Source organism: Gymnogyps californianus, chromosome 6 (assembly GCF_018139145.2).
Source record: "Gymnogyps californianus isolate 813 chromosome 6, ASM1813914v2, whole genome shotgun sequence".
In the NCBI taxonomy this organism is placed as follows: Eukaryota; Metazoa; Chordata; class Aves; order Accipitriformes; family Cathartidae; genus Gymnogyps; species Gymnogyps californianus.
The window spans coordinates 38244979-38257030 of NC_059476.1; positions in this window are offsets into that span (position 1 = coordinate 38244979).

The following is a 12052-nucleotide window of genomic DNA, read 5'->3' on the forward strand; positions in this document are numbered from 1 at the left end:
CAGGGCAGAGGAGGGGTGGCCACCAGAGCCCTCTAGAGCAGGGCTTCTCAGCATCCCTTGCCCAAACCTCACCTCCATCAACACAGAGGAACATGCCTTCTGATACCGTTTGTGTTTGCTGGGTCCAGCTATTTTTTTTTTTTTTTTTTTTTCTTCTGAATCTCATTCTGGACGGGGCTCTAAGGCCAGTTCCAGGGAGGGGGCTGTGCTGCGGCACCGGTAATACCAGTTGTGCTGGTTGTCCATGGATCATACTTACCTGGGGCCTCAGGGGCAGTTCGGGTCATGCTGAGCAACCCAAAGCCTGTCCTAAGAGGTAATCCCTGCATTGAAGACCTTGTCGTCTAAGCCGCCGCAGGAGCCAGAGTGCAATGGGAAAGGCGAGCAGGGAAAACAACGTGCCAGGCTGCAAACTTCACATCTCACGCTCCACCGTTAGGATGATTATTTTGAATCTCCTTGGTAGGACCTCGGTTGGAGCTTTGCTCCCAGCCCAGCAGCACAGTGATGCCGGGAGCGGCAGGAGAGTACCACAGTTTGAGAAAAGCCGCCTTTGGAAAGCCCTGCTTACCTCCGCTGCGGACGTGGGTGGATGGTGGGGCTGCTGGGTGCCGGAGGAAGGATCCACACGTGGGGACGGGGAACCCCTTGGAGATGGTCCTGCTGCGGCCATTTCTGGTGAAGCACCAAGGGAAGCGGTACTTCCGCGCTCTCCTGTCGTGTTATGCGGAATGGATGCTGCCAAAGCATCACTCCGGAGCTGCAGATGAGGGTGAAGAGCCTTGCTTTCTAGCTGGGTGATCGGGTTGGGTTTTGGGGAGAGGAGGGGAGAATGAGGTCTCGGTGATCAAAATCCAACCGAGAAACCCCTGTAGGTGAAGCCACAAGATGCCTCCAGAAAAAGAGGTGAATAAGCTTACCTCAACTAGAGGAAGAGAATTTCAAGTTGGAAAAACAGATTTCATTTCCCGATTTAAGTCTTTGCATGCTTCTGTTGCTTAGTGCAAGATATAATTAAACACGAGAAGTGATATGTAAGAGATTCTTTGTATGAAAGATAGAAAAAGAATTTGTGCTCCAAGCACTTTAGGTGATTTAGGCAGATATGCACCCTTTAGAGCATTAAAGCTGGAACAAGCCCTTATCATGACTAAACAGATTTATGACAAAACACGTAATGAAGAGCATACCTTACTTGTGAAGAACAGCTCCGCAAAACATCATTTAATTACCTTTTTGCAGAGGCAGAAACTATTCCTTCATCCGCAAGATCCATGAACTCATCCAGTCCCTCTAGACCATTAAGGCTTCCCCGACGTTACCAAACCGTTGGCTTTGGCAGCGTAAATCTGGCTGAACGACGACGGCCATGAACTGACGGGCAACTCCCCCCACGTGCGGACCTTCTAAAGGTAATAAAGAAATGGTTTTGGGTACCGATCCTACAACTTGCTGTGCGTGGCGAGAAGACGGCCCCTAAGGGGATCTCTTCGGCTCCCCGATGCTGAGATGTGAACTTGTCACCCTCGCAGTGGCATCAGCCCTACCCGTTGGTCTTACCTGCCTGAAATATTAAAATGATCAACCACTACAAGTGTATTTTTGTGTTATCTCTACCAATACACCATCATTGAAAAAGTTCTTGTTCTTTCCAGCCTTCTTCCTCCCAATTCCCAGCATAAAGAGAGGATGGGAAGAGTGAAAAAGCAAGGCAACTATGGGGTATTTCTTGCTAGGAAAGCTAAATCGAGATCTGCAACAGTTTGATTTTTTGATAATAAATTAATAACGGAGAGGAGAGACAGCGACTGTGTCGCAGCATCGCCCCAAGCGGGGCAGAAGCCGCACAGAGGAGACCCCAGGTGTCCCGCACACCCCGGAGGGGACTCGGCCAAGGCAGCAGGGCGGGTACCTGGACATCCCAGCTTCTTTTCCCCATCAACGCAGTCACTCTTGCCCCCCAAGAGCCCTGCAACACCCCGTTTCAGCTGCAGCTGAGGAGAACAACCCCTGCAGCGACCCCCGGCCCTCTGCCCCCCGTTTTGTCCTTTTCTTTCCTTCCCCGCTTGTCCTTTCCCTCCTGTCCTTCCCCTTTGCTTTGGCCCCTCTATTCTCCTCTTTGTCTCCTAGCTTCCCCTTTCCCCTCCCGGCCTTTAATTCTGCCAGACCCTTCTCCTTGACTTTAGGCTTAACCTTTTCCTTTCCATTTTTGAGTTCAAATGGAGCCTTTTCCTGTTTTCCCCTCCTCGAGTGCTATTTTATCTCGAGCCCCCGTTTCCTCCATCGATAATACACTTCGTAATTCTGCTTTCTGATTCAACAGACGCTCCTCTCTTCAGCCCTGAGATTTGCCAGTGACATCTTTTCAGGGACTTTCCCATTTACCAGGTGACCTCTAGGTCTGGGGAGGAGCAGTTTTTCTTTCCAGCTTCCAGAGAAGAAAGCTGCCAACAGCTGCCGCTTTTAAAACCCCAAACCAGATTGTTTTCCCGCCGGGAGACTCCAGCGTGTATTCCCAAAGCTTGTCTTTTTTTTCTCTGGCGGTACCCAAGCTCTGCCCATCCTGGAGAGATGCGGTGCGACCAAGCTCTGCCCATCCCGGCCGGGTACCACTCGAAGCCGGAGCCCAGGCGACGTGCCCCAAACCTCCGCGCAGGGTGGTGTCCCCCCCCACCGACAGTAGATGCGGCTATTGGTCCCTAAGTGCGATTAATCCTGAATTTGAGGGCTGCAAAAACCTTCACGCCAGGCTGGAAGGATTTCTTAAAAAAAAATTTAAAAAAAATACTTAATTGGGTCTATTTTTTGGGTCTTTATGGGCACTGGTCGTTTTGCTCAGCCACGCAAGCCTCCTAGAGGGGAGGGCATTAGGTCTAATAAAATCATAGCAATCTCCACCAGTTACCTGAACTGGCTTTTCTACCCATAATATTATGAGTTTAGGAGCCAGGAGCTCGGGATCTACCGGAGCAAGAAGCGAGGGTTGTATTTCCAGCCATCGGTCACCACATTTCTTCTTCCCAGAGATTTAACGCTTCTGTTTGTTAATCCAAAAGGCTATGAAACAGCCACCCCTGCACTCGGATTGAGTAACCACCAGCCTCGTCCTCAAGACGGGCTGATTTCTGGCAAGAAGTGGTCAAAATGGGGAAAAAAAAAAAAATTAAAAGAAAGAAGAAGGAAAAAAGCCTTTCTCCAGCCGGTTGGTTGCGTTTGTGGTTTTAAAAGCAGCTGCAAGAAGAAAGCAGGAGCCCTGGGAGAGATGGACTAGCATCCCAGGAGAGATGGACTGGCATCCCAGACATGGACTGGCATCCCTGGAGACATGGACTAGCATCCCGGGCACAGGTAAGATGGGCAGGGGGGGCACGGCCAGGGTTTTTTTACCCAATGCCTATCCCCATCCCGGGTGCAACACCCATCCATGCCCAGAGAAGGGCGAAGGTCTGCGGCGGTGCTTGACGGTGAGGGAGACATCCAAAACCCCGCCACGCAGGGACCCAGGGCCTCTGCAGGGAGCGCGATCCCACCCACCCCCAGCTCCCCAAACGCGAGGGACCGAAGGGAAAGCGCCGGCAGGCTGTGGGTGAGCGAGCATGACCTCATCCCTCAGACACGCAGAGCCGCCATGAGATTAAACCAGAAAAGAGTTCCTGCTGCAGCGCCGGTGGCAGGAGAGGAGCCCTCGCTCTTGGGAGAGGAAAGCCCCCTGAGCATCTTCCCCTCCCTCTCTAAAGCAGCCCCCGGCCAAAGCAGGGAAAGACACCCCTTTTCCAGGATTTCGGCTCTTCCCGGGGGGATTTTTAGGAGTGCTGCTAGAAGACCACCAAGGAGGGTCACAAAGATGCCATGCTCATCCAGGAGAAGAGGAGGAGAAGCACAAACCCTGCTCTTGGAGGCAGAGAGCTGACAGGCACATCATCTGGTCTCCGGCTGCCCTGAGGCAGGATCATTCCTGGCAGATCTCTCCCTAATCCCCGCTTTAAGACCTCCAAAGATGGAGGGAGCCTCCACAAGCCCCCAGGACATTTTTTTTTTTTTTTTTTTTTTTGCCGTGTCTTGCTTTTCTCATCTTGGAAAGTTTTTCCTCCTGTTTAATCTGAATATTTCTTGCAGCTGCTTACACCAGGGAGTGTTTGTGCCATTTACTTGGATTTTCTTGCCTTTCCTACAGCCCTTTCCCTACACAAAGATAGCTGCCGTGCCCCTCCGCAGCCTTCTCTGATCTCCTCCGACCTCTCCCTATTCAGGCCAGCGCTTTCCCTAGCGCCGACGCCGAGCTCACGGTGCACCCTGAATAAAATCCAATTAGCTGTCCTAATCCTCCACAAAGGTCCGGGGATACGACTTAAAGGCTTCTGGGCTTTTCCTCCAGAAGTGCAAAAGCAAAGCCATGCCCATCTGCCTCGCACACCCCTTGGGTCCCTTGCGCACCCCCGGCTCCCTTGCACGCAAGCACCCGTAACATCCGTGCACAAACTCAGAGCCGCAAGCTTTGCTCAGGGAAAATACGAATGCAAATACGCACGTCTGAGACGTCCTGCCACCAAACTCCTCCTGCTAACATACCAAGGGTGCTGGATGCTATTACAAAGCCAAGTGACAGTGGCAGCGACCGGCAATGTTCTTCCACGAGGCCCCAAACACGCTGGCATCATCACAATTTTTAAGGTGAGACTTCACTGCAGCTGGGAAACCAAGTTCCTCGTATGGATTTAACACCTAGGAAGCAAGCAGCACATGCTGCTGTGGATTTTTGGGGGAGGACTCAGGCTCCCAATGCCCTTTTCCAAGACTCAGAAGGGAGAGCCAGGTTTCCGGAGCGGGTGGGCCAGCCGGGATGGGAAACCGAAGTGAAATCCTGTGGTGCAAGGTCCTACCCTCTTCCCATCACCGGCCACTCTGCAGCCCACGTCTCCAAAGGCCGCCAGCCTCTTTGCTTCCTCGGCGAGGCCAGCATCCCACGGGCACGTGGCATGAGGCCATTCCCCTGCAGTCAACGAGCCCTGGAAGCAGCTGGCCAGCAAACGTGACATCAAGTTATCGCAGGAAGACAAGGATAACGCATGAAGGACGACAGCAAGAACCCTCCGGAGAGCAGCAAATTCCCATACAGATGCATATCCTGCACCAAGACGGGGACGGAGCGCAAAATCTACCGGGGCACGGGTCTTTCTGATGGCACCCGGGCAGCCTTTGCTGGGATCAGGGCCCTGCACCCAGCCCGATCCGAGGGGAAGCATCTCCCGCTCATCCCACCTAACCACGTCGCGCTGCGCCTCCGAGCATCGCTTCTCCCGCGTGCCGGGCTCAGGCTCATCCCTAAAGCGCGTCTCCTTGCAGAGCACTCGGTTACGGCTGCATCTCCAAATTCCTGCAAGTTATTTACCTTGGCAGCCTCGCAGGGGCAAACCCGGGAGGTTTTTAGGGGCCAGGAGCCCCCCCTCAGCCCCCTGCCCACCCAGGGATGAACAGGCAAGCATGGGAAACGAAACCGTAAAGCTGAAAAAGGAATCAACGAGCCAGAAAGTGGAAGCTGACGCCGGGCCCGGCTGATGGGAGATGCTGAACTGCAAGTTAAGGGATGGTGAAACAAGGTCAGCGAGATTTATACCGACAGCCTTGGACGGCTTCCAGCCCCTACTGTCAGCGGCGAAGGCTTGGAAAAGAGGAGGGAAAAAGTTGCTCTCCTTCTAGGAACCTCTCCGCTGCAAGGTTTGCGGAGAAATCTCCGCCGGCGCGGCTGGGTCCCGCCGATGGGAAAGCAAAAAACTAAACCTCAGAAAACTTTGTTTTCCAGTTGTAATGCAACGCGGAGCCCAGCTGCGGCAGATGTTGAACTCCAGGTCAGCGGGACCGCAGAGGAGTTCAGGCGTTCAGCACCACCTCAGTTTAAATGAGCCAGCAGCCCGGACGCCTGGGTGAGGGGCTCCCCGCTGTGACGGGCGGAAACCTATTGAACCGCTCCTTCCCAAAAACACAGTGCCTACGTAGAGGCTTAAAGCCGCCTGATCGCTGCGGCATCCAAGACCAATATATACGCCGTATCCTTGGGACCCAGACGGCTGTTAAAGCCTCTCCGTGCCGGCGAGCGGCCGCGGCTCGGACCACCTACCGCCCGGGGGGCACGATGCCGATGGCAGCGTCGCCCGCATCCCACCAGCATCGCTTCCTCTCTGGGGCTCAGCGCGGGAGATGAGATGTCCCACGCCACGGGGCTGGCTGGTGGGAGACATCCATCCCTGCCCGCTATCTACCTTGGCATCCCCAGCCCTTCCCTTTTTTTACAGCAATATTTTTTCCCATCGAGGCCCAACACGAACTAGGTTAGCCTCGCCCAGCATCCCTCCAGATGCGCCTTTCCCTCTCTACACATTGACCATCTTATTAATTTTTCATCATTCTCCTGCTAAAATTAAGCTCACTGGCGTGTAAAACCCGAATCTATTGGGGTTTTTTTGCCTCTTCAAGCTGAGCTTTTCCCAGTCCCCCAGGGCCTCGCTCATCCCCTCGGCTGACGGTTATCGTTCCGGCACGACCCCTGCCAGCCGGCGAGTGCTTTCGAGTGAATCTCATCGAGCCCCGTCTCCTCTTTCAGGTCGAGCTGGGGAAAATTAATTTTTCATTTGCGTGGGGCCAGAAGCACCCCAAGGTGGTGGGGGGCCAGAAAAAAAGACAGCTTCCCCCCCCCCTGCAATATTCACAGGTCAAACGTGAGAAAGAGAAGAGGAAAGTCATTTCAAGCCTGGGGGACCGCAGTTTGTACATGCTTTGCTGCAAGAAAAGAGCCAGCCCTGATGCTTTGCACGATGCCCCCAATTTTCGAGGCTTTGGCAAACCTCCGCTTGATGCCCGCAGGGATGCTTTCCCCTCCACACAGGACGGCGTTTGCATTGCTCCTCTGGATTTAGCCAAAAATCCCCCTTCTCCGCACCATCCCCTTTCAGCCCGCGATTTATTCCTGCCTCTGCAGCACATCCCGGACCTACCGCTCCGCTCCCCGAAACGACGGGGGGCTTGGCCCCGAAACAAGCCGTGCTCGGGGGTCTGACAGGGCTGGGAGGGCGAGAACGGGGGAGGGGGGGGAAAGGAAAGTTTATGGTGCTCCGAGGTCTGGTATTGCGCCTATATGGCTTTTATTTTTAGTTTTCCAAGCCCTGGCTCCGCAAAAGCATCTTAATTACTATTCTTCAGCTATAAAATGAAAGACAGATGCGCTCTCTTTGCCGAGGTCCAACGGTTTCATCGGGGGGTTCTGCTAGAGAGGTACATCATAGAAAGAAAAACATGGAAATTATTAGCAGTATTATTATTATTATTTTAAGAGCCGTTATGTCAGAGCTATTCGCGGTGGCCCCGTGCCAGCACATGCCTCCCCAGCATCGCTTTCGCCCCGGCCCGCCGACAGCTCCCCTGAGCTCAGCCTCTTCCCATGCACCCCCCCACCGCTTCAGCAAATAGAAATTATATCGTCCCCCAGCCCCAAAACACGCCGACGGTTAGGGAATACTCCCGAGTGGGTACTCGAAAAACTGATGTCCGTGGGACTTGGGTACGTGTGACATTTTATATTGAGCAGAGCTGCCACAGCTGGGTGGAGAAAATAGAAAAAAAAGGCTTGGTTTTTAAAAAAAACAAAAACAAACGCAGCCCTGAAGCCCCTGATAGCTGCGGTGATTATCTAGGGCTGCGGCAGGTTTCCCCTTGCAGTCCCATGTGCCAGTGGAATATTGGCTCCTCGGCGTATTTTCCCCTTTCAATGTATGAAAAAACATAAAGACACGTGAATTTAAGCTTCCAAGGATTTCTACTCACCCATAAGAGGAGGGGGGAAAAATAAACCCTGGCCGAGGTAAGAGGAGCCCCGTTCCTTTTACCTCTGTTAAGCCCAAAGAGGGGGCCCTTTGCCAGGGCCCCCATCTGATGCAAAGATGCAGAAAGGGAGAATCTGGCCGGGAAGAGCTGTATTTTTGCACATTTTTTAATTTAAAAAAAAAAAAAAAGAGCCTATCAATAATCTTCACAAAATAAAGGGGGTCCCACAGGCTGACTTATTCAGGGGGAGTGTCACAGGGGGATGATAGAGTTGGGATGTGGTCCCTTGCCACCTTTTCACGCCCTGTGCAGTGAATTAATGTATCTATTTATTGCACATATTTATTATATGTATTATTATTCCGCCAGAAAACAGTTTCTGGCAGAAAGCTTTGCTTTCTCTGGAGGGAGGCAGCTGAGCTACGGGTACACGTGGGTGAACGTGGTGCAACTCTCCGCTAAAATACTGCCCACAACAAACAAGCTCCATCCAAACGCGAAGGCTGAGCGGTGAGAAAGCGCATCTGCACCCCCTGCGTAGCACCGATGCCCTCGCACGTGCAAGGAATTAGGGTGTACCCCCACTTACGAGGCCGCTTTTGACCCTGAACTTCCCCCAGATCAAGTCACAGGGGTGTCGTTCAGTTCCGAAAAAGTTTTCCTCCTTTTTTTAAAGAAGTGTTTTATATTAAAATATGTTTTAGCAGGGATTTAAAAGACAGCTTTTATCCCTGTACGGATAGTGAATACCATTTAGCACTGCCAATGGTTACAGGTTAATTATGTCTCATTATATATAGGTGGGTTTTTTAATTATACCCTTACCCGTGACCTTTGCTAGGAGAAAAGAGCACGCATGCAGCACATCTACTGCAGAGAAAAACCTGGAAAGGGTATATCAGCATACACCAAACCCTCAGGGACGGGAAGGCAAATAGAAGTATTAATAACTACAAGCTTATCCTTTTAAAAAATAATCTCGTTAGCCAGTAGCAGAGCACAGCTAGAAAAGCCACGTTACCCCCACGCTGCAGCCAGAAAGAAGGAGAAAAAGTAATAAAATCACTCACTGCTTTTACGACAACGGAGCTGGACTCCCGAACTGGCCAAAAAACCTCTTTGATGATGATCCAGGGTATTTTGGCGTGCAGGAGCAAGCGTCCCTCCTTTGCTCTGCGCTCGAGGCTTCCTGAGCAGCACGGGGAGAAATGCAAACATCACTGCTCTGCAAGCAGAAATCGGGGGGCTCCTGGTGCCCCCAGGTTTGGGTTCCAGCTCCTGGGGAGGGGTGTAAGGCAGGTCCCACCCGGGGACAATTTTCCCTCGCTCAGCAGAGATGCCCTTCAGGCGGCGGGTCCCAGCTCTGCGGGGAGGGAGGCACCGGTGGGGATGCAGCGCCCTGATTCCTCCGGGAAAATGATGTGGTCCAGCCTGGCGCACGTGGGCAAGGCTCTGTTGGCATGGCAGCCTTTAAATCCACTCCTACAGCAATATAGAGATATCTATATAAATATATATGTATAAAAATACATATAAAATATATATATTTCCTCTGGCACAGGCGAAAGGCTCGCTAGCACTGTTTTTTAAGGCAGCTGTGATCCCCTTTTCAAAACACTCCAGCCCCGCATCTCATCTCTTTCAAGCTCCATCGGGGCTGTTGCCACAAAGACCATTTTCAACGCTGCGAATAACTTTTTCCATAGGCAGAATAAGGGGTGGGTTGTTGGTTTGGGTTTTTTTTTTTTACGTGATGTTAAGAGTTTCCATGACCCACCCCAGCCTGTGTGTACAAATATGGGTGCAATGGTGGGACGCCGGGTGATTTCGGGAGGTGTTGGCTTCTCCCCTCACCTCGCTGTAACACGGAGCTCACGGAGCCCGGCTCCGCATCCTTAGGCAGCCCGGACATCACATCCCTAAAGCCGGCGTGCTGGCTCCCGTGGCTGCAGAGCTGGCTCTTGCCTGTTATCCCAGGAGCCTGTGGGTTGGGGAAAAAGGGCTTGTAAATAAAGCAAAGCCCAAAAAAATGAGCGATGATACCCAGAGCTGTAGGGATGCCCTGTGTGCCCCCGTGGAAACGAGATGCAGACCCGGGATGAACGCTGAGATGTTATACCATCTGCTATATGGGTAGATGCTATACCATCGGGCCGGTATAGCAGAAAACCAGCCAGGGATCTGCGTTTCCTGCTCTGAAATCAATCCCTTAGGACTGCTGGCTGGGATTGAAATATTTACTTACCTGCCCCAAAATAACCTCGGATCCCCTCGGCTGTATTCCCGCGCTCAAAGCCCTGAATAAGAAGATGGGGAGAGCAGAGAAATAGGAGTATAACGCAGATAACTGAGGGTCAGAAACCTGCAGGAAACCAGTTTTCATGAAAATCAATGAAATCAATCAATGAGCGCTCCTTCCATGGGCTTTCCTCGGCCGAGCAAAGCCGGCTCTGAAAAACCAGGGTAAATAGGAGTCAGGAGTAATAAAGCGGCGAAAAAAAAATAAAGGCTTGTTTCGCTCCCTGAACCTCACGCTAAGCGATTTCCAGTGAAAAGGTCAGCTAGCCGATGGAAAATAGCTTTTTTTTTTTTTTAAATATAAAACCACCCTTTGAGTTTCTTTTTTTGTAAGCATTTTTGTCTGCAGACCCGCTTGCTGATGCCTCCCTGGCTTGAAATGCTGCTCCTGGCAGGGAATATACCCCAGCAGGGCTGGAGGTCGGCTCATTAACCCCATCTTACTAATAGCTGCTTTTTAAATATGTCTTTATACTTATATTCTATGTATTATATAGAACGTATATTATAGCTATGTGTTATTATAGAGAATATATATTAGACATTATATAGAATAATTATAGAATGTGTATTTTATATTATTGTATAATTATTGTTACATATATAAAATCTATATTATATATACACAATAGATACGCAATATATAATATACAATGCATACTATATACAATATAGTATATATAGTGTATATAATAATATATAATATACACTCTATAGTTATTCTATATTCTATATATATAAGATACGATATGTATCCCCCGTTTGCTTTGTCTCCGGCAGAAGGCTTTCAGAATTGCCGATCTTCTCCTCGGGGCCGCGGTCTCAGCAGGCAGGGCTGAGCGGCAGAGCCGGGGCAAGGTCGGTGCTGGCACCCCCGGCGACCCCACCAGCCTTTCGCCGCCGGCGAGCGGCAGAACCTCAGCTCGGAGGGGACGTGCCGAGCCCGCGGAGGACGCCGAGGGTAGGAAAGTCCCGCAGGTCAGGACGGAGATGCGCGGCCGAATATCTCAAGCAGAGCTCGATGGCGCAACCGCCGCTGGTTGGAACGGCGGGAAGAAGTGAAACCGTGACCTGAATTTGCAGAAAATCAATTTACTGCAGCAATCAGGAGGGGAGAATCGATGGGAACCAGGTCACCCAGCGCCCTTGAGGATGCTGTGCCCCATCTCCCAGTGTTGGGACCCCCCCGGGGTCCCCCCTGCCTTGCACTGAGAGCTTCAGCTGGAGCAAACCCCTCCGAAACCCATTCAGAGCCAGGTTTCACTTATCCTCTGGGAGAGGGAGCTAGGTTTCTGCCTTCCCAGCCTGGGGAAAAGGAGAAATAAATACAGCACAGTTGATTTTTCACGTTCAAACACATTCCCATCTCCAAGGCTTTTTTTTTTTCCAGGCAATTGCTTTTGCCCTGCGTTGGAAATTGCTTGTTAGGATGGTGGGAAAGCGGAAAGAAGCCTTTCAGCCCCCCCCCGGTCCAGGTGATGCAAAGCTCCAGCCTTCATTACCAAGATTAAAGGGGCTGGAATTTCCTAAGCAATTAAAAACCCTGCCTAATTAAGTCAGGGCTATTAGGCAGGACTTCCAAGGGTTGCTGCCGGGGGCAGGAGAAGGGGATGGCTCTGCAGCCTAGCTGAAAGCAAACGAGCCTGCAGGTAATTTCTTTAGCAAGGCAGAATAAATGGAGATGTACTGTGGCTCCGTGAAGATGTAAAGCACGTGCTCCGTTAAAAAGAAAAAGAAGAGGAAAAAATAGCATCAACAGCCTCTTGCAAATCGCTAAGTCAACTGTGCTACTACAGCAGCGGCAAATTATCCAAACACTGAAAAACCCGGCGAGGGACAAAATATTCAGGCAGGTATTTCTGCATTTAAAAAAAAAAAAAAAAAGTAAAACCAAAATGTGTGGTTAAGTCAAAAAGAACGAGGGACCCCTTGGGAATCG